Source organism: Trachypithecus francoisi, unplaced genomic scaffold, assembly GCF_009764315.1.
Source record: "Trachypithecus francoisi isolate TF-2019V2 unplaced genomic scaffold, Tfra_2.0 Lachesis_group4, whole genome shotgun sequence".
In the NCBI taxonomy this organism is placed as follows: Eukaryota; Metazoa; Chordata; class Mammalia; order Primates; family Cercopithecidae; genus Trachypithecus; species Trachypithecus francoisi.
In genome coordinates this window covers 150,179,605-150,204,316 of record NW_022681469.1, presented here as the reverse complement: position 1 = coordinate 150,204,316, position 24,712 = coordinate 150,179,605, and the positions used below count along the sequence as shown (strand labels likewise).

General features: G+C 47.8%; 2 pseudogenes; one reads left to right on the top strand and one right to left on the bottom strand.

Annotated features, from left to right (window-relative positions):
• Positions 1 to 344: 344 nt before the first annotated feature.
• LOC117072247 lies at positions 345 to 5,672 on the bottom strand (annotated as a pseudogene).
• A 66-nt stretch (positions 5,673 to 5,738) lies between these two features.
• On the top strand, positions 5,739 to 23,827 carry LOC117072246 (annotated as a pseudogene).
• Positions 23,828 to 24,712: the final 885 nt, after the last annotated feature.

Sequence of the window (24,712 nt, the reverse complement as noted above, 5' to 3'; positions counted from 1 at the left end):
GAGCAGAGTGAGGTGGGGTCAGGCAGGCCTGGGAGTCAGAGCAGGGGCAGCAGCGGTGGACCAGCTATGTACACATCTTCTCCTCCAAGGTTTGTGTGCAGAACATCCTGCCCACGCTGCCCCAGCAGCTTCAGGTGGCACCTGCCCCAGCCCAGCCTCTGGGACCCAGGCAGCATCTCCCAGCGGCCCTGCACCCACCACCAGCATCGGTTTCACCTGCAGTTGAAGATCCCTGAGGTGCCCAGAATGTCATGCAGTTGTCACTCCCACTGAGCAGCCCGCGGGGCTGAGGCTCCTCTCATTGGACCACCCCCGAAATGGCACCACTGCTGCCCCTGCTCCGACTACCAGCCTCCCCGGACTCCAGAGGCAGTGGCGAGGCAGTGGCGGGGCAGCTGGGGCAGCGCCAGAGCCCCAGCCAGGTGAGGTGTGGTCAGGACCCTCGCGGGGCTGGGAGTCGGGACAGGGGCAGAACAAACCTTGGAGGGGAAGATGTGTGCATAGCAGGCCTGGAGGGCGGCTGTGTCCGGGGGAACTGGAAGAAGCCGTGGGCCTGGAAGAGCTGCATGACCAGGGCCGACACTGGTCCAGGACTCGCGCAGTGAGGAGGACAGCGCCTTCTCGGACTTCGGTTCCCTGAGCCCGTCCTCGGCTTGTCTACCTGTACAGGCAAAGGGGAAGCTGTCCCCCTCTCACATGGCGCACTTGGGAGTGTTGGGCTCCAGGCTGCAGCTGGAGCATCTTCTCGTCTTGCATTTGGGAGTGGTGAGGTCCTCGGGTGGGGGATCCAGGTCCGTAGGGTTCCCTCTGCCCCGCCCGCCAAAGCCCAGTCAGTTTCTCCTCTGCAGGCCCAGCACCCCGGGTGGCTCAGCCCAGCTGCTGCCTAGGAAAGCCTTACTGTCGGGAGGGGCCACTATGACTGAGGGGCCTCCTGGCTCCAGGTCGCCCACACTTTCAGGTCTCTTGTGCCAGAAGGTGGCAGGATCCGTTGGGAGGAACCAGGTAGCCTCGGAAGGTGTCGCTGGGCCCCCAGCCCCAGGGGGTAGGAGCCTTAGGGGGGCCCGCTCTGCTGCCCTGACCAGACTCCTGGGCCTTGAAGGCTCCTGGGCCCAGTTAGAAGGAGGTGGCTGCCGAGGTTGAGGAGGAAGCATCCGAGTATGTGGAGGAGCAGGACAAGGCGGGACCATAGCCTTTGCCAAAAACTGCAGATGGATCAGGGGGGCCCTGGGGGCTCAGGATCCAGCAAGGGGCAGCAGAGGATAAAGGAGGAAGGGATGACAGGTGCAAATGCCTTCCCACCAAAGCCCTTGTTGCCCTCTGGCTCCTTCCCAGAGCTGCCCCCACTCTCAGTCGGTCACCCACTCCTTGAACTTGAGATCAGTGTCAGTGGTGCTGAAGCCATCATCAGCAATGACATCATCACCCCTTCCTCTTCATGGATGACCATGTGCTCTTGGTCACTCGCTATGTCCTCACTGGCCACATGCTGGGAATAAACAGCTCAAGTGGGCAGCAGCAGGGCTGCCCACTGGTCACCTCCTTCACCAGGGACTGCAAAGTGGCCTGGAGCTCCATACTGGGAAGAAGGCTTTGGGCCAGATATGATGCAGCGCCAGACACCACCTGTGTCAGTTCCTGTAGTGCCTGACGGTCCACTTCCTTGCTGTCCAGGCTGTGTACTCCACTGTGGGAGAAGGCTCAGGCCAGGCTGAGCCAGATTCCCTGACTGTGTGCAACTGTTCTGCCCCACAGAAGCTGCTCCTTGGTATCCCAGCTCTGGAGTGTCTGGGCTGCAACTGACAGGAGCTCAGAGGACACCCCAGGGGCATTGGCAGTGCCTGTCTCTGACATGCTCTGCTTCCATGAGCCCTTGGGCCCTCCTGCCAGCCCCTAGCTTGTGGGCTTGGCCTCCGGGCTGGACTTCTTTCAGTCCTTGTTGCAAGTGGGCCACCTTCACCTGGGAGGTCAGGTCATGGTACTTCTGCTTCTCATTGGGCCCCAGGGTGTTCCACCACTCACCCAGGATCTGGCTGATGGTCCGGTTGTCCTGGTTGGGGTCATGCTGGTGGGCCCCGCCAGGACTTGGTGCTGCTTGCTGAAGATCATGACCGCCACTTACGGGCCGCCGGATGTGGTCTTTGTCCCATTTGTTGGGGCTGCATTCATCCTTCTCAGAAGATGAGTCCAGGCAGAGCACTGAGGGACTGGGTCTGACATATTCTGGGTGCTAGAGGCAACTGGGTGTCAGGAGACATGACAGAGAGGAAGGCATCATCATGGTCATTCTCTGTGTCACTGTCCAGCAGGGGCTCCCCTGAGGGACCCAGGACTCCTCCTCCATGGTGGGAGGTGGGCTCTTACCAGGTTCAACCACCCCCAAAGTGTGTGGGGGTCCAAGCCCTGGGCTTTCAGGGCAGGTGGCTCCAGGAGGCCGCTGAGGGTGAGCACTCCCTGTCCCACCTGGTGGCCGCTCATGAGCAACAGCTGCTGACTTGGCAGGTTTTGTCTGGTTGGAGGCCACTGAGTGACTGGCAGGTTGCTGGGCCTCACGCGGCTACAGGGAGGGGTCAGGAAAGGGACAGAGTGCCAGGGGAACACGGCCACAGAGCCAGGTTCCATGTTTCTCCACCTGAAGATGCTGATGTCACTGGAGGCCTTGCTAGACGCAGGCATCAGGAGCCTGTGGGCCAAGTACTTGGTCCTGGCAGGGGGTTCCTGGTAGGCTCTCACACCTCCTCAGCCCCCTCCTCAACCAAGACAGCTTGGACCTACAGAAGGGAGGGTGGAAGGGGAGCAGGAGGCCAGGCCTTAAGTTTTTTTTTTTTTTTTTTTGAGATGCAGTTTGGCCGGCTGGAGTGCAGTGGTGCAATCTCAGCTCACTGAAACCTCCACTTCCTGGGTTCAAGCGATTCTCTGGCCTCAGCCTCCCAAGTCTATGCACCTTTACCACTGAATATTGTATATTTTCTTATGCTTTCATGTGATTAACTGGCATTCTTTTTTTTTCTTTTTGAGACAGAGTGTTGCTCTGTCACCTAGGCTGGCATGCAGTGGTGTGATCTCGGCTCACTGCAACCCCTGCCTAGTGGTTTAATTGATTCTCCTGCCTCAGCCCCCCGCTAGTTGGGATTATAGGCACCTGCCACCACACCTGGCTAATTTTTTGTATTTTTAGAAGAGGTGGGTTTTCACATGTTGGCCTGGCTGGTCTTGACCTCCTGACATCAGGCGATCCACCCTCCTCGACCTCCCAAAATGCTGTGATTACAGACATGAGCCTGGGCACCCAGCTGCTTTCTTTCATTTTTACTTGAAAAACTCCATTAAGCATTTCTTTCAAGGTAGACCTAGTGGTCCTGAATTCCCTCAGCTTTGTTTGTCTAGGGAACATGTTATTTCTTCTTTCTTTCTGAAGGATAGCTTTGTCAGACATAGTATTAGTTGCTGGCAGTTTTTTTCTTTCAGCACTTTGAATATATTCTTCAATTCTCTCCTGACCTGCAAAGTTTCTTCTGAGAAATCTGCTGATAGTTTAATGAAGATTCTCTTGTCTGTGTCATGCCACTTTTCTCTTGCCTCTTCAATATTTTATTTTATTTTATTTTATTTTTTATTTTTTATTTATTTTTTTTGAGACGGAGTCTCGCTCTGTCGCCCAGGCTGGAGTGCAGTGGCCAGATCTCAGCTCACTGCAAGCTCCGCCTCCCGGGTTCCCACCATTCTCCTGCCTCAGCCTCTGGAGTAGCTGGGACTACAGGCGCCCGCCACCGCGCCCGGCTAGTTTTTTGTATTTTTTTAGTAGAGACGGGGTTTCACCGTATTAGCCAGGATGGTCTCGATCTCCTGACCTCGTGATCCGCCCGTCTCGGCCTCCCAAAGTGCTGGGATTACAGGCTTGAGCCACCGCGCCCGGCCAGTTTTAAAAAAATCTTTGACTTTTGATTATTTGATTATATTGTGATTATGTATATTTGGTTTGAACCCCTTAGGAATCTTTAAGCTTCATGGATTTGGATGTCTAAATCTTTCCCATGATTTAGGCAGTTTCAGCCATTCTTTCTTTAAATAAACTTATTTCTCCTTTCTCTACTTTCCTTCTCAAACTCACATGACAGTGGATTGCCTAATGATGTCTCGTTGGCTTTCTTTTCTCTCTCCTTTTTTTTGAGCTGTAGTCTTGCTCTGTCACCCAGGCAGGAGTGCAATGGCATGGTCTTGGCTCACTGCAACCTCCCACTTGGGCTCTGCAGCCCAGCCTGGCTTATAGCTGCTGCCTCCTCGAAGCGACACCTGGAAGATTCTTCTTCCCTTTGAGGGAGAATCATCATTGTTGCTTCATCGCTAGTAAGGGACTGAGGTGGGAGAATCACTTGAACCCTGGAGGCAGAGGTTGCTGTGAGCCAAGATCACACCACTGCACTCCAGCCGGGGTGACAGAGTAAGACTCTGTTATTTTAAAAAAAAAAGTGCTGGAGAGGTATGGTGGTGATGATTGCTCAACACCAAGAAACTGTACAGTTAGAAATGGTCGTGATGGTGAATTTTACATGTATTTTAGCACAATTAAAATATACATATATGATAATGTATGTATCTATGCATCTAAACCAGATGCTGAGAGACAGGAAGAGGAGCTGGTGAAGGCATGCAGTGCCTGAGGGGGACGGTCCCCACCCAGAGTCCTGGGAAGGCTGGCCACTGCTCTCTGCAGACAGAGCTGGTTGTCCCAGCTGCCCTGGACTCCCTAAAGGCAGGTGCACACACAGCCACTAGTGGGCAGCATGGGCCCTCAAACAGGGAGCCTGGGCATGAATGATTTCAGGGTTCACCCCCGTCCTCAACTTCTCCAAATGTAAGAGGGGAAGGGTCATTCCGGCCCACCTGCCACGCATGGTTGCAGTGAGGCTGAGAGGAGAGGACAGATCGCAAAATTAGAAAGTGTCCAGCCAGGGCCGGGCATGGTGGCTCATGCCTGTAATCCCAGCACTTTGGGAGGCCGAGGCAAGTGGATCACCTGAGGTCAGGAGTTTGAGACCAGCCTGACCAATATGGTGAGACCCTCGTCTCTACTAAAAACACAAAAATTAGCGGGGCGTGCTGGCATGCGCCTGTAGTCACAGCTACTCAGGAGGCTGAGGTAGGAGAATCCCTTGAACCTGGGAGACAGAGGTTGCAGTGTGCCAAGATCCTGCCACTTCACTCCAGCCTGGGGGACAGAGCTAGACTCCATCTCAGAGAAAGACTCTGTCAAACAAAAAAAAAAAAAAAAGAAAGAAAAGAAAGGAAAAAGAAAGAAAGTGTCTAGCTTGGGCAACATGGAGAAACTCCGTCTCTACTAAAAATAGAAAAATTAGCCGGGTGTGGTGGTGAGCATCTGTGGTCCCAACTACTTGGGAAACTGAGGTGGGAAGATCAACTGAGCCCGGGATGCAAAGGTTGCAGTGAGCTGAGACCGCACCACGCCACTGCACTACAGCCTGGGCTACAGAGCGAGACCCTGTCTCAAAAACCAAACAAAGCAAAAAAAAACTAGAAAGTGAGTGATACGGATGTGGAATTGCTGCAGCTGTCCTGGAGACACGCCCTTTTGGAGGGAGACCTCTGTCAGGAGACTGAATTCTTCATTGGCTCAAACCCCCACCTCTGGGAGGGGCCCACCTGGAAGTCCCCATGCTGCTACCCTGCAATTCCATACTTGGGACAGTAAGCACAGAATCAGAGATGAGACAAAGGACAGCATGGCGCACTGGGGAGCCCTGAGCCTTTCCTATGGCCACCCTGTCCCCAGGGGCTCCTTTCCTGAGGGCACACCCAGGTGTGAACTTCACCCAGCACAGGCCAGCCCCTCCAGGGCAACCCAAGCCCCTCCCTACCCTGCTAGAGAGACACATGGTAGAAATGAGGAATTGAAAGGAGAGCTGGAGGGGACTGGGATGGGGAGAGGGGAGGAGGCTGGGCTGATAAGTAAGAATTGCAGGGACTGAGGACATTTTCCAAGAAATGTTCTCCTCACTTTAATGTAGCTTAGGTAACAAAATAATCTATGAAGTAGCAATATTGACATCCTCAAAGAGGAGAAAGCTGCACATCAGAGAACTGGTATAACTGCACAAGGCTGCACAGCAGAGACAGGATCAAAGCAGGTCCAGTGAAAATTCTATAGGCCTCCACTATAGACCCACATCAGAAAACACATTCTAGAATGTTCCAGAACCAATCGTGTAACACAGGTGCCAAAGTCCAACTTAAAAAAAAATCTTTATGTCTTCAGCTCTGCCTTTTTTTTTTTTTTTTTTTTGAGACAGGGTCTTACTCTGTTGCCTACGCTGGAGTACAGTGGTGCAAACATGGTTCACTGCAGCTTTGATGATCTCCTGGGCTCAAGCAGCCCTCCTACTTCAGCCTCCCGAGTAGCTGGGACCCCAAGCATGCACCACCACACCTGGCTCGTTTTTAAAAGTTTTTATAAAGATTGGGTTTTGCCATGTTGCTTAGGCTGGTCTGGAACTCTTGGCTTCAAGCAATTTTTCTGCCTCGACCTCCCAAAATTCTGGGATTGCAGGAGTGAGTCACTGTGTCCAGCTAAGACCTGCATCCTTTTTTTTTTTATTTTTAGAAATGAAGTCTATAATGCCCAGGCTGGTCTTGAACTCCTGAGCTCAAGTGATCCTCCTGCTTTGACCTCCCAAAGTGCTAGGATTACACGTGTGAGCCATCGCACTAAGCCAAGACCTGCATCTTAAGAGGGGGAGTTTAGACTGCAGGCCTCTTGTTTGCAAGTGAGATATAATTTTCCCAATCCATCCAGAAAGGTCCTTGTATCCTGTATGACTCATACTAATTCTCAGAGAGTTATCATCAGATTAGAGACTCTGGAGGTGTACCCTGCTCATAACCTTCCTTCTGCAGAAAAAAATGTGATTCAGCAGAAAATAATGCACTGTCTACACACAGCACACCCTTCCTGGTTATCAGATTCTAGCCTTTTGTTGCCTTTGAGCTACTTAACAACTCTGTAAATTGTAGGCAAATGATACATTGCCCTGTCTAGTAGATGTTCTCCCTCGCTCTCTTGTTGAAAAACCAGTTTCCATTTGCACATTCATTTCAATATCCCTGACCTATGAATGTGACTGTTCTTAGCTGCCCTTTTAAGCTGGTTATAGCATCACCTGGCCCCCCAATGAGTTAAATAAAATGGTTAATACCTATTCACTTTCTATCTGTGTGAGAGTCATAATTTCACCTTTTTTTGAAAATGATCTTGCAACACTTCCTTCTTCAGGTGTTTGTGACAGCTCCTTTAGGCCAGAAGAGGTGGTGGGGTCCCTTGCAGGGCATCCCATGAAGTGGAGTTAAGAGCAGCCGGCAGGTGGCCTCTGTTCTCCAGAGCAGTCTCTGAGTGGGAAGGGAGGCGAGGGGAGGAGGAAGAGAAGAGGGAGGGGTTCTGCCCAGTGGATGGGACAAGGTCTTAACAAGACCTAGATTCTTGGGCTGGGTGAAGTGGCTCATGTCTATACTTCCAGCACTTCGGGAGCCAAAGCAAGGGCATCAGTTGAGCCCAGGAGTTCTGTTTCAGCCTGGGCAACAGAGCAAGACCCCATCTCTACCAAAAAAAAAAAAAAAAGACCAGGTGCGGTGGCTTATGTCTGTAATCCCAGCACTTTGGGATGCTGAGGCAGGTGGATCATCTGAGGTCAGGAGTTCGAGACCAGCCTGGCCAATATGGTGAAATCGCATCTCTACTAAAAATACAAAAATTAACCAGGCATGGTGGTGGACGCTTGTAATCCCAGCTACTCGGGAAGCTGAGGCAGGAGAATCACTTGAACCTGGGAGGTGGAGGTTGCAGTGAGCCAAGATCGTGCCATTGCACCCCAGCCTGGACAACAAGAGCAAAACTCTGTCTCAGAAAAAAAAAACAAACAAGAAAAAACTGGATTCTCTCTCTGGCTAAGTTCCTAGCCAGCTATTTGACCTTGAGTTTTAACAAGGCCTTTAAGTTTTAAGGGTAAGGAAGGGTGTCAACCTCTTCAAGTTTTGAGGGTAAGGAAGGGTGTCAAAACTGACATATATTTCCTGAGCTCTTGTTTGTCTTGTCTGGGGTGAGGCTGGAGAGGTGGGATGATTGACTACACTGGACAAGAAGCTGGGTTTCAGCAGTTAGGCAGTCTGCCTGGGATCAAGGCTCCTTGGTGAAGTTATTGACAGTAATAACAACTGCAGCAGCTACCATTTCATGGGCATGCATATGCCCATATGTATTATCTCATTTAGTCCCCACCGCTGCCTGGAAGGAAGGATTGATCTATGATCCCATCATTCAGACAGGAAGACAACGGCTCAAGGTCATATCACATAGATTCCAGTTCTAAATCTAGCCAGGTACTAAACCTTTTATTCCACCGCCTTCGCCTCCTAGATGTGACAGGACAATCCTTTGGCCATTGAATCACTTTTTTCCTCACCTGTAAAACAGACAGAATTATTACTTTGATCATCACACGTAAAGGAATGCAATGACAGATGACCAAATGCCATGTGGTTTCCTGAGCTGGATTCTGGAAAGGAAGAAAGGGCATTAGTGGAAAAGCTGGTGAAATCCCAATAATGTCTGGAATTTGGTGAATCATGGTGTACCAATGTCAGTTTCCTAGTTTTTACAAATGTGCCATAGTTGTGTGAGATGTTAATGGAAGGCAAACTGGTGAAGCGTGTACGAGAACTCTCTATATGATCCTTGCAATGTTTCAGTAAATCTTTTTTTTTTTTTTTTTTTTTGAGATGGAGTCTCGCTCTGTCCCCCAGGCTGGAGTGCAGTGGCACGATCTCAGCTCACTGTAACCTCTGCCTTCTGGGTTCAAGCGATTCTCCTGACTCAACCTCCTGAGCAGCTGGAACTACAGATGCGCACCACCACACCAGGCTAATTTTTGTATTTTTAGTAGAGACAGGGTTTTGCCATATTGGCCAAGCTGGTCTCGAACTCCTGACTTCATGATGCATCCGCCTTGGCCTCCCAAAGTGCTGGGATTACAGGTGTGAGCCACTGTACCCAACGCTGTTTGATTTTTTTACAATAAGCCCATGATACTTTTATAATATGAACCAACATATGTTTTTAAAATTCATCTTTCTAAAAAGGCTGAATCTGTATGAGAAAAAAATAATGGACCAAAACTTAGAGAAAAGATAAGTACTGGCTGGGACTCAGGACTGTGGCCAGGGGCTGATGTGTAGTTTACGCAAACCACTGTCCTTCCCAGAGACTCGCCTGTGAAATGGGGTTGGGCAGAAGCGGGCAGGACAGCAGCTAAGGATTGAGCTGAACTGATGACATCTCAGGCTCTTCCCAGCCTTAACAGCTCAAGATTTTGAGGCAATCTGGATTCCCACACCTGGTTAGAGAAGCAGATTAAGGAAATGATCTGGATTTTGGAGTTCTCTCCCTAAGAGGATAAACACCACAATATTGATAGAATAGGCAACAAGGCCAAATTCAACCCAGAAGAATGTTTTAGGTCACACCATCTCTCATCAATCCCTAATTGAACTGGAGGTGTTTAACTCTTTCTCTGCCATTTTTTATCTTCCAATCTAAACCAGTCCTTCTCAAACTAAAATGTGTGTACAAATCACCTGTGAATCTTGCTAGTATGCAAATACTCAATCAATAGATCTGAAGTGGGACCTGAAATTCTGCAATTCTAACAAGCCCCCAGGGGATGTCAGTGCTGCTGGTCCCCAGACCACTATTTAAATATCAAGGCTCAGCTGGGCACAGTGGCTCACGCCCATAATCCCAACATTTTGGGTGACCAAGGCGGGAGGATTATTTGAGCCCAGGAGTTCCAGACCAGCCTGGGGAACATTAGTGAGACTCTGTCTCTACAAAAAATACAAAAATTAGCCAGGTTCAGTGGCATGTACCTGTAGTCTTAGCTACTCAGGAGGTGGGAAGATCTCCCAGGCCTAAGAGTTTGAGGCTGCAGTGAGCTGTGACCACATCACTGCACTCCAGTCTGAGCTACAGAGTAAGACCCCATCTCAAAAGAAAAATAAAAAGTGACAAAGCGGCATCCCTTTGTCACAGAGAAAACCTGGAAACTCCATTGCACTTCATGGAATTACTAAAAGATGACACCAGACCGTACAGGCTGTCTTCCTATTAACTGTTTTTTTGTTTTGTTTTGTTTTTTTGAGATAAAGTCTCGCTCTGTTGCCCAGTCTAGAGTGTAGTGGTGTGATCTCAGCTCACTGCAACCTCACCGCTTCCTGGGTTCAAGCTATTCTCCTACCTCAGCCTCTTGAGGAGCTAGGATTACACACAGGCACACGCCACCACACCTAATTTTTGTACTTTTAGTTGAGACGGGGTTTCACTATGTTGGCCAGGCTGGCCTTGAACTCCTGACCTCAGGTGATCTGCCTGCCTTGGCCTCCCAAAGTGCTGGGATTACAGGTGTGAGCCACTGCACCTAGGCCCTATGAACCTGTGACCTGTCATTTTTCTCTTGTCTTTCATTACTACTTGCTTGTTGTCTACCATCTGTCCCCTCCACTGCAATGAAAATCCTTTGAAGGCAAGGACATTGCTGGGTCTCTAGCTTCTGAGTACATTTTTTCTCACTTTTTTTGTTTTTTGTTTGTTTTTTTTTAGAGATGGAGTCTCACTCTGTCACCTAAGCTGGAGTGCAGTGGCGCGATCTCGGCTCACTGCAAGCTCTGCCTCCCAGGTTCACGCAATTCTCCTGCCTCTACTCTGGGACTACAGGCTCGCCTGCCACCACACCCGGCTAATTTTTGTATTTTTAGTAGAGACGGGGTTTCACCGTGTTAGCCAGGATGGTCTTGATCTCCTGACCTCGTGATGTGCCTGCCTCGGGCTCCCAAATTTCTGGGATTACAGGCATGAGCCACCATGCCTGGCTGTTTCTGAGTATACATTTAAGGGCTAACTAAATATTCGTTGGATGAATGAACCTCAAAATTTTGAGGTAGTAAGTAAAAAAAGCAAGTGACAGAAGGGTATGCAGTTTTTCGTTTGTTTGTTTGTTTGAGATAGAGTCTTGCTCTGTCACCCAGGCTGGAGTACAGTGGTGTGATCTTGGCTCACTGCAACTTCCACCTCCTGGGTTCAAGTGATTCTCCTGCCTCAGCCTCCCAAGTAGCCAGGATTACAGTCATGTGCCACGACACCTGGCTAATTTTTATATTTTTAGTAGAGATGGAGTTTTGTCATGTTGGCCAGGCTGGTCTTGAACTCCCGAACTCAAATCATCTGCCGATCTTGGCCTCCCAAAGTGTGGGATTACAGGCATGAGCCACTGCGCCCAGTCCCATTTTTGTTTTAAAAAGAGTCTGAGGCCGGTGCTGTGGCTCACACCTCTAGTTCTTTGAGAGAACTACTTGAGAACTACTTCAAGACCAGCCTGGGTGGGGAACATAGTGATGCCCTGACTGAAAAAGTTATTTTTTTCATTAAAAGAAAAAGGGTCAGGTGCAGTGGCAGCAAATGCCATTTTTTCGTATGTACATACATTTGTTTTGTTTTGTTATGCACAGTGCCTGGTCATAATATATCTACATCTGTATCTATATTTTTTGAGACAGAGTCTTGCTCTGTCACCCAGGTTGGAGTGCAGTGGCGTGATCTGGGTTCACTGCAACCCCCGCCACCTGGGTTCAAGCAATTCTCCTGCCTCAGCCCCCCAAGCAGCTGGGACCACAGGCACGTGTCACCATGCTGGGCTAATTTTTTTTGTATTTTTAGTGGAGATGGGGTTTCACTATGCTGGCCAGGCTGGTCTCAAACTCCTGACCTTGTAATCCACCAGCCTCACCCTCCCAAAGTGTTGGGATTACAGGAGTGAGCCACCATGCCCGGCCATTATATTTTTTAAAGAATAATGCCAGTGTGGTGGCTCATACTGTAATCCCAGCACTTTGGGAAGCCAACATGAGTGGATTGCTTGAAATCAGGAGTTTTTTTTCTTTTTTTTTTTTTGAGACGGAGTCTCGCTCTGTTGCCTAGGCTGGAGTGCAGTAGTGCGATCTCGGCTCACTGCAGGCTCCGCCTCCCGTGTTCACGCCATTCTCTTGCCTCGGCCTCCCGAGTAGCTGGGACTACAGGTGCCTGCCACCACGCCCGGCTAAATTTTTTTGTATTTTTTTAGTAGCTACGGGGTTTCACAGTGTTACCCAAGATGTTCTCGATCTCCTAACCTCGTGATCCACCAGCCTTGGCCTCCCAAAGTGCTGGGATTACAGGCGTGAGCCACCGCACCCAGCCGAGATCAGGTGTTTAAGACTAGCCTGGGCAACATCTTGAAAGCCTGTCTCTACAAAAGAGAGGAAAAGTTAGCTGAGGCCAGGCCAGGTGGCTCATGCCTTTAATCCCAGCACTTTGGGAGCCCGAGGCGGGCAGATCACCTGAGGTGGGGAATTCAAGACCAGCCTGGCTAACATGGTGAAACCCTGTCTGTACTAAAAATATAAAATTAGATGGGAGTGGTGGTGCGCTTGGTAATCCCAGCTGCTTGGAAGGCTGAGACAGGAGAATCCCAGGAAAGGCTACAACCTACATTAAATAATAATAAAAAAGAAAGAGAAACTAAATTCCTTCTGTTTCCTCATCCAAAACAAAGGTCATTGTGAATGGGATTCTTGCTAATTTGAGAATTACTCACAGAGCTTCTCACCAGGATTTCTGTAACTTGCTTCCTAAATGCTCACATGGTCTCACATTCCACTCCCTCTCCCCAGTCCCACAAAACCACTAGCAAATGCATTATCCATTTACAGTGAAATGATTTTACCTAGAAGTAAATAGAATTGTTTCATCCCCTAATTAAAATCCTTCAATGGCTCCTCTCGCTGCTATAGGGATACATATAATTAAAGCCCCTCTGTATAACTAATAAGGCCCTTCAGCTCTGATCTCTCTCTAACTTTTCAGACTCACCCATGTGTGGCATCCCCACGTACCCCCTTTCAGCTGTTCTGGTTTACACACAGTTCCCGCCTGTCCCATACACTGACATCTCTGTGCCATTGAGGATGCTTACCTTTATCTAGACTGTCCTTACTCTCTTCTCCAGTTCACTCTGATTTGTCTGCCAAGACTCAGTTCTAGCTCTACCTTATCTTATAAGCATGTCCTGATACCCCCTCCTAGGGTGAGTTAGATGCTGTTTTCAGCTCCTTCTGGGAGAGAAATCTTCAAAGCCAATAGAATTAAAGTATGATTTTTGGTAAGGAAAGTTATGAATCTCAGGCAAATAGACAATGAAAAAGAGTCAAATATTTTATTTAACTCATTAATTGATGAGGGAACCAGTAAGATCTAAACACTGGTCCTAGGCTCATTTGAGAAGCTGAATGTATATAGGCAATTTAATAGATTGGTGGGTTAGATACAGAACGGGTTACTGTGTATCTGGTCTATAAGCCTTTGGGTTGTATGTTCTACCAGACAGGATTTATTTGCATTCTATTGAATAAAAATTTTCATGGTAACCTTTGCTGTTACAGAGTTGTAAAATAGAAAATCAACAGAAGGTCACATGAACCACTGTCCTGGAAAACACCATGTCATTTGAGGCCTCTTTTCAATTGTTGGATAATTTTTCTGACAACAGACAGAGCTTTTGGTGGGAGTGGTGTTATGCCCAGACCGTTTATTCCCCGAAGAAGACCACCAGAGTCCAGAGTCAAAGCCAAGCAGCAAGGATCTTTACTGCAAGTTCGAACTTGGTCCCTCCATCCCACAGCGTACAAGAGGGCCCCGAACGATGCGTGTGCTCGCTTTTCATAGCCCGACGTAAACAGGATTTGCTAAGTTACAGAGGAACAAGGGTATTCTTCTGGTTATAACATTGCAATTGGTTTGTCATTTTAAGTTATACATTTAGTAGTTTTCTATTGGTTCCCACGCTTTCAGTAAAACCACAAACGGTTGTGACCTTATCGGGGGACTCTCCAGGCGGTGTTTTTCCAAAGTTGAGATATATGGAGGAATGTGTTTGTGCTGGGCCCAGGGCTGAGGAATGTGTGAATGTGTTTGTGTTCTTTCATTCCTGCCTTTCTCAGGTACCTCTGGAGCCAATCTTGGGTCTTATAAGTCTGATTCTGTTTCAGTGTCTACAGGTTGTTATTGGGCTTTGAGGACCATGAGCTGTATAGTGTCAAACCTTTCCCTGACAAACTTCAAAATTCGGTTAATAACACAGGGTCCTACGATAAACAGAAATAGTAGACTTAGCAGGGGTCCAAGGAAGGGGCCAACAGAGAAAACATAGAGGAATTCCACCATTGGTTTGCAGCTGAGGCAAATTGCTGTTTTTTCATTTCTATGCTTAACTTGCATCGCTGTTGGACCCGGTTCTCTACAGGCCCTGACTCATTTATGTAGAAACAACAATCTTCCTTCAGGAACATACATGTACCACCTTTTTCAGCAGTGAGTAGGTCTAGGGCCCTCCGGTTCTGCAAGGTCACCTGAGCTAGGGATGTGAGCTGTTGCTGAAGGGAGGCAAGGGACTCAGCCGACTCCTCCATAGCAACGGCAAATTGTTGGTGCAATTTGTTGCTTTCTATGAGGGTGTGACCTAGGGCTCCCCCTGCCAGTCCGGCCGCAATGAGGGATGTGGTGAGGGAGATTCCCGCAATGAGGGGGAGAAATATGGCTCGTGCTGGTCTCGGTCTAGGGGCTGGGTGAATAGCAGTACTAGTCCAGTTGCTGGTGTACCCCAGGAACTCGCCAGCAGTTAGTAGAGTTAACCGGGGAACTAACGTGACAGGAAGACACAGTAGGGTGGTAACAGAGGGACCAGATAGGGTCTTAGATAATGTTCCATTACACCAAAAGAATATGCCCGGCGGGGCCCTTAGGGTGGTATTAGGGGGCGTTACTGTGATGTTGCAGAGGCTGGAGTTAGTGCCTGAAAAACAGTAGGGAAACTTCTCCTGACTGGGGTTCAGGTACAGTGGCACATTAGGAATAGGGGCATTCAAGGGATTATGAAGGTTGTTAGTTTGGGTAGAGGATTCCCATGGCAGAGGGACAGCGGTTAGTGGTGGGTGCCCTAGGGTGGCACACAGAAAGCAGCCAGACAAGCTGTGAAGTCCTGTAAGGTTAGCAAGTTCTAATCCTTCTTGTAATAATTCTAACCAGGAAAAAGGACGTAAATCTTGTGTTAGTCTCTTCTCCTGTCATTGGATATCTCCATGGACCAGGGGCCGTACCTGAACTAGGCCACGCCACAGATAGAGGTGACTGCTAGGCCACATGGAGGAAGAGGAATAGTGTACAGCCCCATGTTGAGGCGTGGTCCAGCGGGAGTTCCAAGGGTCCTTGACTATCCAGGTATACATTTTACCTGAGTCTTGGGTGCCTTGCCCGAAATTCCAGTTCTCGGATCTTGGCCTCCAGCCTTCTGTGTCTGGCCTCCACACCCGAGGTTTGTGCATGTTGCAGTAGCCATAGGGGCAGCGTGCGTTTTGGTGCCACCAATAGTGTTTACAATTGTATTCAGTCTGATCAAACTCAAAACATATTATTGGCGCCATTGGTTTGGCTATCTGAAAACCAGTAAAATTTAGCAGGATTGGGTCATTGCACCCTGAGGAGGGGCAATCAGCACTGGCCAATAATTTCCCGGGCTTACGAGGTTGCCCAGGGTGGGTTTGGTTTTCATAAAGCCAGAATCTCCAGACAAATGGATTAGGAGCTGGTTTTGTGTTTGCCCCAGTGGCCACTAGGGCGACTAACGTTAGGGTTAGACTACCTAGCTGCATGTTTGCGGTGAGCTATGCTGCCGGCGCAGGGTGAGTTTTAAGGGGTTGTTCTTAGCTCTGTCCACAGTCCACGTGGCCGGTGCTTCAGTCGCTGCCGTGATTGGCCCAAAAAGGTCAGAGGTCGGGTCCACTGGTTTGACGTGGGTGTGGTGGATCCACGACGCGATGCCTTCTACCTTCAGGGCGGTGGGTGTGGTTAGGAGTACCTGGAGTGGTCCCTTCCACCTGGGTTCTAGGGTCTCTTGTCGGTGTCGCTTAACCAGGACCCAGTCTCCCGGCTGGTACGGATGGGGTGTCGGTGGGGGACCGGTTTCATATAGTTCCTTCAGCTTGGGCCAGATTTCCTGATGAACGTTCTGTAAGGCTTGTAGGGAAAATAAGAGTTCAGAGACATTTTCTGTTTCAGATTTGAGCAGATCATCTTTTAGGCTAGGAACCAGGGGTGGGGGTCTGCCATACATGATTTCATAAGGGGTAAGGCCCAGTCTGTAAGGGGTATTACAGGCACGGAACAGAGCGTAGGGGAGGAGGACCACCCAATTAGCGCCAGTCTCCATAGTCAGTTTAGTCAAGGTCTCTTTTAAGGTCCAATTCATGCTTTCTACCTGTCCTGAACTTTGGGGCCTGTAAGCGCAATGTAGTTTCCAATTTGCCCCAAGGAGGGAAGCCAAATCCTGACTTACCTTAGCAACGAAGGCTGGCCCATTGTCTGACCCTATCTGGACGGGGAAGCCATACCTGGGGAGGATGTCTTCCAGGATTTTCTTTGCTACAACCTGAGCAGTTTCTCTTTTGGTTGGGAATGCTTCAGTCCACCCTGAGAAAGTATCTACAAAGACAAGTAAGTACCGATATCCGTATTTTCCTGCCTTTATCTCAGTAAAATCTACTTCCCAGTAGATACTGGGCCAGGATCCCCTGAGCCTTGTTCCTGTTGCAGCCTGAGGTTGGGGATAGGCGTTGCTAAGCTGGCAGACTTTGCAACTTGTCACGATGCTGCTGGTCGTCTCAGCTATATGTCTGATTTTGAGCTTGGAGCATCTGATCAGGTCTATCATCCGCCGGGCACCCAGTGGGTGGTTCGGTGGATGTGTTCTAACACTTGTTGTCCTAATTTTTCCGGTAGGATAGTTTGGCCATTAGTATCAGTCCACCACCCATTCTGGATCCGCTTCAGGGGAAGTTTGTCAATCCACTGGAGATCTTTTTCTGAATAATCAGGGAGATACGGCAAGTCCCGGGGGCCTGGATCAGGGAGCTGGAGTGCAAGGAGTTGGCTGGGAGCCTTTGCCATACTCCTTGCAGTTTGGTCTGCCAGAGAGTTGCCTCGAGCAATCGGAGTGATTGGTTTCTGATGCCCTGGGCAATGTACAATAGCCAATTTTTCCGGTTTCCATAGGGCTGTTAACAGGGCTAGAATCTCTTTTTTGTTTTTTACCTCTTTTCCTTCAGCTGTTAGTAACCCTCGCTCCCTGTAAATGGCCCCATGTATATGTGCTGTAGCAAAAGCATATCGCTGTCTGTGTATACTGTCAGTTTCTTTCCTGCCCCTAAGGTGAGAGCTTGGATGAGCGCTATCAGTTCGGCCCTCTGGGCCGACGTCCCTTGGGGCAGGGGTTCCGCCCAGATTACCTCGGTCTCTGAAGTCACTGCTGCTCCAGCATACCTCTGGCCTTGGTGTATGAAGCTGCTCCCATCGGTGAACCAAACGAGGTCAGCTTCAGGAAGTGCAGGTCTTCTTGAATTCTGTGTACCTGAGCTAGTATCTCGGTGCAATCATGGAGCGGGGCGTTCAGGTCCGGGTTGGGCAGCAGCAAGGCAGGGTTTAAGGTTGTTGGGGGCAGGAAAGTTATCCTGAGGGGGTTTAGTAGTAGTCCTTGATAGTGGGTGAGCCGGGCGTTACTTATCCATCCATCAGGTGGCTGTTTGAGTACACCCTCGATGGCACATGGAGTAACGACCCGTAGTTCTTGACCCATGACAAGTTTGTCAGCATCTTGTACCATCAGGGCCGTGGCTGCAATCATTCGGAGACAAGGGGGCCACCTGGCAGCCACTGGGTCTAATTTCTTTGACAGGTAGGCAACTGGCCTCCGCCAGGGGCCTAAGTTCTGAGTTAGCACCACCTTGGCGACACCCCTGCTCTCGTCCATGTATAAGTGGAAGGGCTTGGTGACATCAGGTAGTCCCAGGGCGGTCGCAGAGAGTAGGGCGGTTTTGATCTGTTGGAAAGCCGACTCAGCTTCTTCTGTCCAATTAAATGGCTGTTGTCCCCGTGTTGCCTGATACAAGGGTTTAGCCATCTCTGCGAACCCAGGGATCCATAGTCTACAAAATCCCGCCGATCTCAGGAATTCCCTTACTTGTCGGGTGGATTGTGGCCTGGGGATCTGCAGAACAGTCTGCTTCCAGGAGTCCGTTAACCAGCGTTGTCCTCCTCTTAGCAGGTACCCCAGATATGTTACTTCTGGTTTACAGATTTGAGCCTTTCTTGCGGAGGCTCGGTAGCCCAGATCCCCTAGAGCTTGTAAGAGACCCTTGGTCCCTTGGATACAAGCTTCTTGGGTTTTGGCCGCAATCAGGAGGTCATCAACATACTGTAGTAAGGTTATTTCAGGGTGTTTGCATCGGTACTCACCCAGGTCTTCATGGAGAGCTTCATCGAACAGGGTAGGGGAGTTTTTGAATCCCTGCGGCAGTCTGGTCCACGTCAGTTGGCCACTTATGCCCCTCTCAGGATCAGTCCACTTGAAGGTGAAGAGCTTTCAGTTCTGAGGGGCTAAAGGCAAACTGAAGAAAGCATCTTTTAAATCCAAAACAGTGTACCATTGATGTTTAGGGTTTAGGGTACTCAGGAGGGTGTACGGGTTAGGCACAGTTGGATGTATGTCCATAACCCTCTTATTGACTTCTCTCAAGTCTTGTACAGGTCTGTACTCTCCACTATTGGGTTTCCGTACCGGCAACAATGGAGTATTCCAGGGCGAGTGACATGGGCGAAGGAACCCTTGGTCGAGGAGCCGGCGAATATGTGGTGCAATCCCTTCTTTGGCCTCTAGGGGCATCGGGTATTGGCGTACCCGAACGGGGTCCGTCCCAGGCTTGAGTTCAACAAACAAGGCAGGACGGTGTTTTGCTAATCCTAAGCCCCCCGTTTCCGCCCAAGCTCCTGGATATTGCCGGAGCCAGGTTGCTATGTCCTGGTCAGGGGCTGCTTGCTCCTGGTGGAGCCAGTACTCATCTTCTAGGGTTATGGTCAGGATGGACACAGGCTGATTTTGGGAGTTGGTCACGACGGGCCCCTCAGGGAGGAAATGGATCTGCGCAACCATTTTAGTTAGCAGGTCTCTCCCTAGTAGGGGGCAGGGGCTCTCAGGGATGACCAGGAAAGAATGGGTTACATTCCTGGCTCCGAGGTTTACTGTCCTTTGTGTCGTCCAGGGGTATTTCTTAATCCCTGTGGCCCCTTGCACCCACGAGGACTTGGAGGATAATTTTCCATTGGTTTTAACTAGGACCAAGTGCTGTGCTCCCGTATCAACCAAAAACTGAACTGGGGACCCCTCCACTTGCAAAGTTACCCTAGGTTCGGAGAGGGGGTCCGAACCCCATCTTCCCTAGTCTTCATCTTGAGTGACTAGTACGGGTGTAGACCTAGGGAGTCCCTGTCCTCTGCGTTGTTTCTTTTTGGGGCAGTCTTTTACCCAGTTGCCAGCCTCCTTACAGTAGGCACATTGGTCTTTGCTCAGATTATCATGTCTGGGGGACTGCCTAGGTTGGGTGTTCTCTGGCTGTAGATGCTCTTTCTATACTACTGCTGCCAGGACCTTGGTCATTCTTTCAGTGGCCTTAAATTGCCTTTCCTCTGGAGTATCTCTATTATTGTAAACTTGCTGGGCTATCTGAAGGAGGTCCTGAATCTGTTTTCCCTCTAAGTCTTCTAATTTCTGGAGTTTCTTCTTAATATCTGGGGCTGCCTGATTTACAAAAGACATTACCACAGCTGCCTGAGTTCCTGGGGCCTCTGGGTCTATGGGGGTGTACTGTCTAAAAGCTTCCATTAATCTTTCTAAGTAGGTAGCTGGGCTTTCTGCCTTTCCCTGCAGAACAGAGTATACTTTAGCCAAATTAGTGGGCTTGCGAGCAGCTGCCCGGAGAACCGCCATTAGAGTCTGGTGATAAAGGTGTAGCCGTCCCCTACCTTCTGCCGTGTTGTAGTCCCATGCCGGCCTGGTCAGAGGAAAAGTCGCATTTAGGTGGTCGGGGTTGGCAGTTGGTTGACCGTCGTCCCCCGGGACCAGGTTTCTAGCTTCTGCCTGGATTCTCTCTCGCTCCTCCATTGTGAACAAGATTCGGTGGAGCTGCTGACAATCATCCCAAGTGGGCTGGTGGGTGAACATGACACTATCTAGTAAAGCCATTAAATCTTTGGAGTTGTCTGAAAACCAGGCACTCTGAGTCTTACAGTTATACAGATCACTGGTGGAGAATGGCCAGTATTGGAACCTGGGGATTCCCTTGTCATCTGGGAGTCCTATTTCCCGAAAGGGTAGAGCCACCGTGGAGTCAGGCGGCTGGGGGGGGCTAATCCGCAAAGTGTGCCCTTGCGTCCGCCCCGCCGGCCCTTCAGAGTTACTTTCGCTTTCAGTGGGCTCGGGTGCGCCGGCTGCCTCTCGTCCGCCTGTTTCTTCCTGTGGCTCAGCCCGGGGGGCTGGGGCCTGGGGCCTGGAGGGGTACAGAGGGGGATCTATGGACAGTGGGTCCTCGCTATCAGGTAAAACAGGATGGGGGGGGTCGGTTGCTTGGATTTTAGGACTACCCTCATCTGGCACAAGAAGTGCTCTGAGTGGGTGCTAGAGCTGAGGCAAACCTGGGATTAGGGTGCCATCTAGTGCCAAAAAGGAGGTAGTGACATAGCAAAAAGGATATTCAAGGTAAATTACAAACAATCTCTAACAAACACACCCAATAAAAAATAAAACAAGCCAGATAGAGAAGATTTGAATGAATAACTAATCCTTTAATGCAGACACATAGATGTACATTCATAAGAGAAAACAGCAGACAAAAAATCCATAATCTTCCCGAGTGGACAAAGCAAGAAGCCACTGGCCAACACTAACTAAACAGTGATAGTTAGGCTCTCTGGTCAAGAATCCAAAATAATATATATATATTTTTGAGATGGAGTCTTGCTCTTGTCATCCAGGCTGGAGTGCAATGGCATGATCTCAGCTAACTGCAACCTCTGCCTCCTGGATTCAAGTGATTCTCCTCCCTCAGCCTCCCAAGTACCTGGGATTACAGGCACCCGCCACCACACCCAGCTAACTTTAGTATTTTTTTAGTAGAGATGGGGTTTCACCATGTTAGCAAGGCTGGTCTCAAACTCCTGACCTCGTGATCTGCCCTCCTCAGCCTCCCAAAGTGCTGGGATTACGGCGTGAGCCACTGTGCCCAGCCCCAAAAATAATATTTTTAAGGAAACTCAGTGATACACAAAATAATACAGAAAAGCAATTCAGAAATGTGTTAGAGAAATTTAAGGAAAAGATTGAAATTATTTTTTAAAAACATCAAACGGAAATCCTAAAACTAAGAAGTATATTGGCTGAACAAAAATTCATGAGAGGCTCTCAATGGCAGATGAATCAAGCAGAGAAAGAAATCAGTGAGCTTAAAGACAGGCTGATGGAAAATACACAGTCAGATGAGATAAAAGAAAAGAATGAAAAGTGGTGAAGAATGCCTATAAGATATAGACAATCACATCAAAATAGTAAATCTAAGAATTACTAATATCCAAGAGGAAGCTGAGCAAAAGCAAGGAATAGAAAGTTTATTAAAAGAGGCAGGGTGCAGTGGCTCATGCCTGTAATCCCAGCATTTTGGGAGGCTGAGACAGGTGGATCACTGAAGGTCAGGAGTTCAAGACCAGCCTGACCAACGTGGTGAAACCTTGTCTCTACTAAAATTATAAAAATTAGCCAGGTGTCATGGTGTGCAGCTGTAATCCCAGCCACTTAGTAGGCTGAGGCAAAATAATTGCTTGAACTTGGGAGTCAGAAGTTGCAGTGAGCTGAGATCATGCCTCTGCACTCCAGTCTGGGTGACAGAGTGAGACTCCTTCTCAAAAAAGAAAAGAGGAAAAAAATGAAAGTCTGTTCAAAGAAATAATAACAGAAAACTTTCCAAAATTTGAGAGAGATATAAATCTCCAAGTATAAGTATAAGAAGGTCAGATATCACCAGACAGAGTAAAGCCAAATAAGATTACCCTAGGACATAGGATAACAAAACCCTCAAAGGCCTAAGACAAATAAAATACTAAAAGCAGCAAGGGAAAATATGTGAATAATATAAAGGAACTCCAATCTGACTGGCAACAGACTTCTAAATGGCAACTGTCCAACCCAGGAGAGAGTGGGAGTATATGTAAAGTACTGAAAGACTAAAATTGTCAACTGCGAATACTGTACCCAGCAAAGCTATCCTTCAAACATGAAGGGGAGATAGTCTTTCTTAGACAAACAAAAGTTAAGAGAATGCATCCCATCAGACCCCTCTGACAAGAAATGCCAAAGAAACTTCTTCAGTCTGAAAGAGAAAAACACAAATGTGCAAAAAAGAAAACATCTAAAGTTATAAAAACCAGTGGTAATAATAAGCCCACAGACAAACTCAAAATTTTGTAATTGTAACTGTAGTATGCAGTCCACTTATCATTTTAGTATGATGACTAAATGACAAATCTATCAAAAACAAAAGTATCTACAGAACCTGTTAAGAGAGCAGAAATACAAAGATACATAAAGTGACACAATGAAATTCAAAATGTGGGGAAATGTAGAGCTTTCTTAGTTTTTTTCTTTGTTTATATTGTGATTAAAGTCATCACTTTAAGATATTTTTGTAATCTTCATAATCACAGAACAAAATGTTCTAATAAATATACTGAAAATAAAAAGCAACAAATTAAAACACAGTACCATAGAAAATTAACCACAAAGAGAGACAGTGAGAAAGAGAGGAGTTACAAAACAACAAACATACAAGTCACAAAATGATAATAGTACTTATTTATCAAAAGAATGAACTCATTTCTTCAATTGAAAGACATTGAGTGGATGAATGAATAAAGAAACAAGATTCATATACACACTGCCTTCAATGAACCCATTTCATCAAATAAAAGACACGTATAAACTGAAAATGACAGGATGAGAAAAAATTCCATGCGAATGGAAACCAAAAAAGAGCAGGAGTAGCAATATTTATATCATATAAAATAAACCACAAGTAAAATGTAAAAAGATAAAGAAGGTCACTATGTAATGATAAAGGGGTCAATTTCAAACACCCCAGTGGAGAAGCTGAGGTCAACATCAGATTTTAAATATTTAAGGTGGATACAAAACTATTTCAGCAATACAGACAATTAAGTGTGTTGTTGTGGACGATGATGCTGTTGGTAAAACAAGTCTCCTGATATCCTACACAACAAACACATTTCCATCGGAACATGTGCCGACTGTTTTTGACAATTATGCAGTCAGTTATGATTGTTGGAGAGCCATATACTCTTGGGCTTTTTGATACTGCAGGGCAAGAGGATTATGACAGATTACTACTACTGAGTTATCCACAGACAGATGTATTTCTAGTCTGTTTTTCAGTGGTCTCTCCACCTTCATTTGAAAATGCGAAAGAAAAGTGGGTGCCTGAGATAACTCGCCACTGTCCAAAGACTTCTTTTTTGCTTGCTGGGATCCAAATTGGCCTCAGAGATGACCCCTCTACTATTGAGAAACTTTCCAAGAACAAACAGAAGCCTATCACTCCAGAGACTGCTGAAAAGCTGGTCCATGACCTGAAGGCTGTAAGGTATGTGGAGTGTTCTGCACTCACACAGAAAGGCCTAAAGAATGTATTTGACGAAGCAATATTGGCTGCCCCGGAGCCTCCAGAACCAAAGAAGAGCCGCAGTTGTGTGCTGCTATGAACATCTCTCCAGAGCCAATTCTGCCCAGCTGGTGTTGGCATCATACTAAAAGCAGTGTTTAAATCAAACTAAAGATTAAAAATTAAAGTTCATTTTTGCAATACACATGCACTCACGTGAGACAAGGCCATAGCTATGGCCCCTCCCCCTCCCAGGACTGGGTGACTTTGAGTAATTGTGTATTGTCAGAAAAGTGATTAGTACTAGTTTTTGTTTTGTAGCTTGAAAAAAGAATTTTTTTGTTTGTTTAAAAGCAAGGCATACAGACTAACTGGAATTGTTGAAGCTGCTCCCTGGTTCCACTCTGGAGAGTAATCTGGGACATCTTAGTGTTTTGGGTTTTTTTTTTCTCCTCTTTTTTTTGAGGACGGGTGTGGGGTTTGTTTTTTAGTCTTGTTTTTTTAAATTCATTAACCATTGGATAGCCCTTCAGGGGAGGAGGATGGATTGATTCCACCTTCCACTTCCTAGATCTAGTTGAGAAACCATGCTCCTCATCTGGTGCTCTTAGGAAGGAGTATAGGAAATGCCTCATTTAGTAACATGCTCCTTTTTGGAAGTTGCCTTTTCTTTCCACCCTGGAGTAGATCCAGTATTGGATGAAACTCATGAAAGTGGGTGGAGCCTGTCTTGCCCCTCCTCTTTTCTAGGACACACTGTATGTGATTATGACTTTCAAGGACATTTGTTTGCCATTTGCTGATTTTTTGGGGAAGTTAATTTCTAACTTCTCTCACTGATAAATGAAGAGAAGTATTGCACCTTTGAAATACACCAAATGAATTGAGTTTGTAATTAAAAAAATTTTTTTCCCTGTCTAAAAAGGGAGTCAATCTAGCAAGAAAATATAACAATTATAAATATATACTCAAAACAACAGCACCCGACTACATAAAGCAAACATTAATAGAT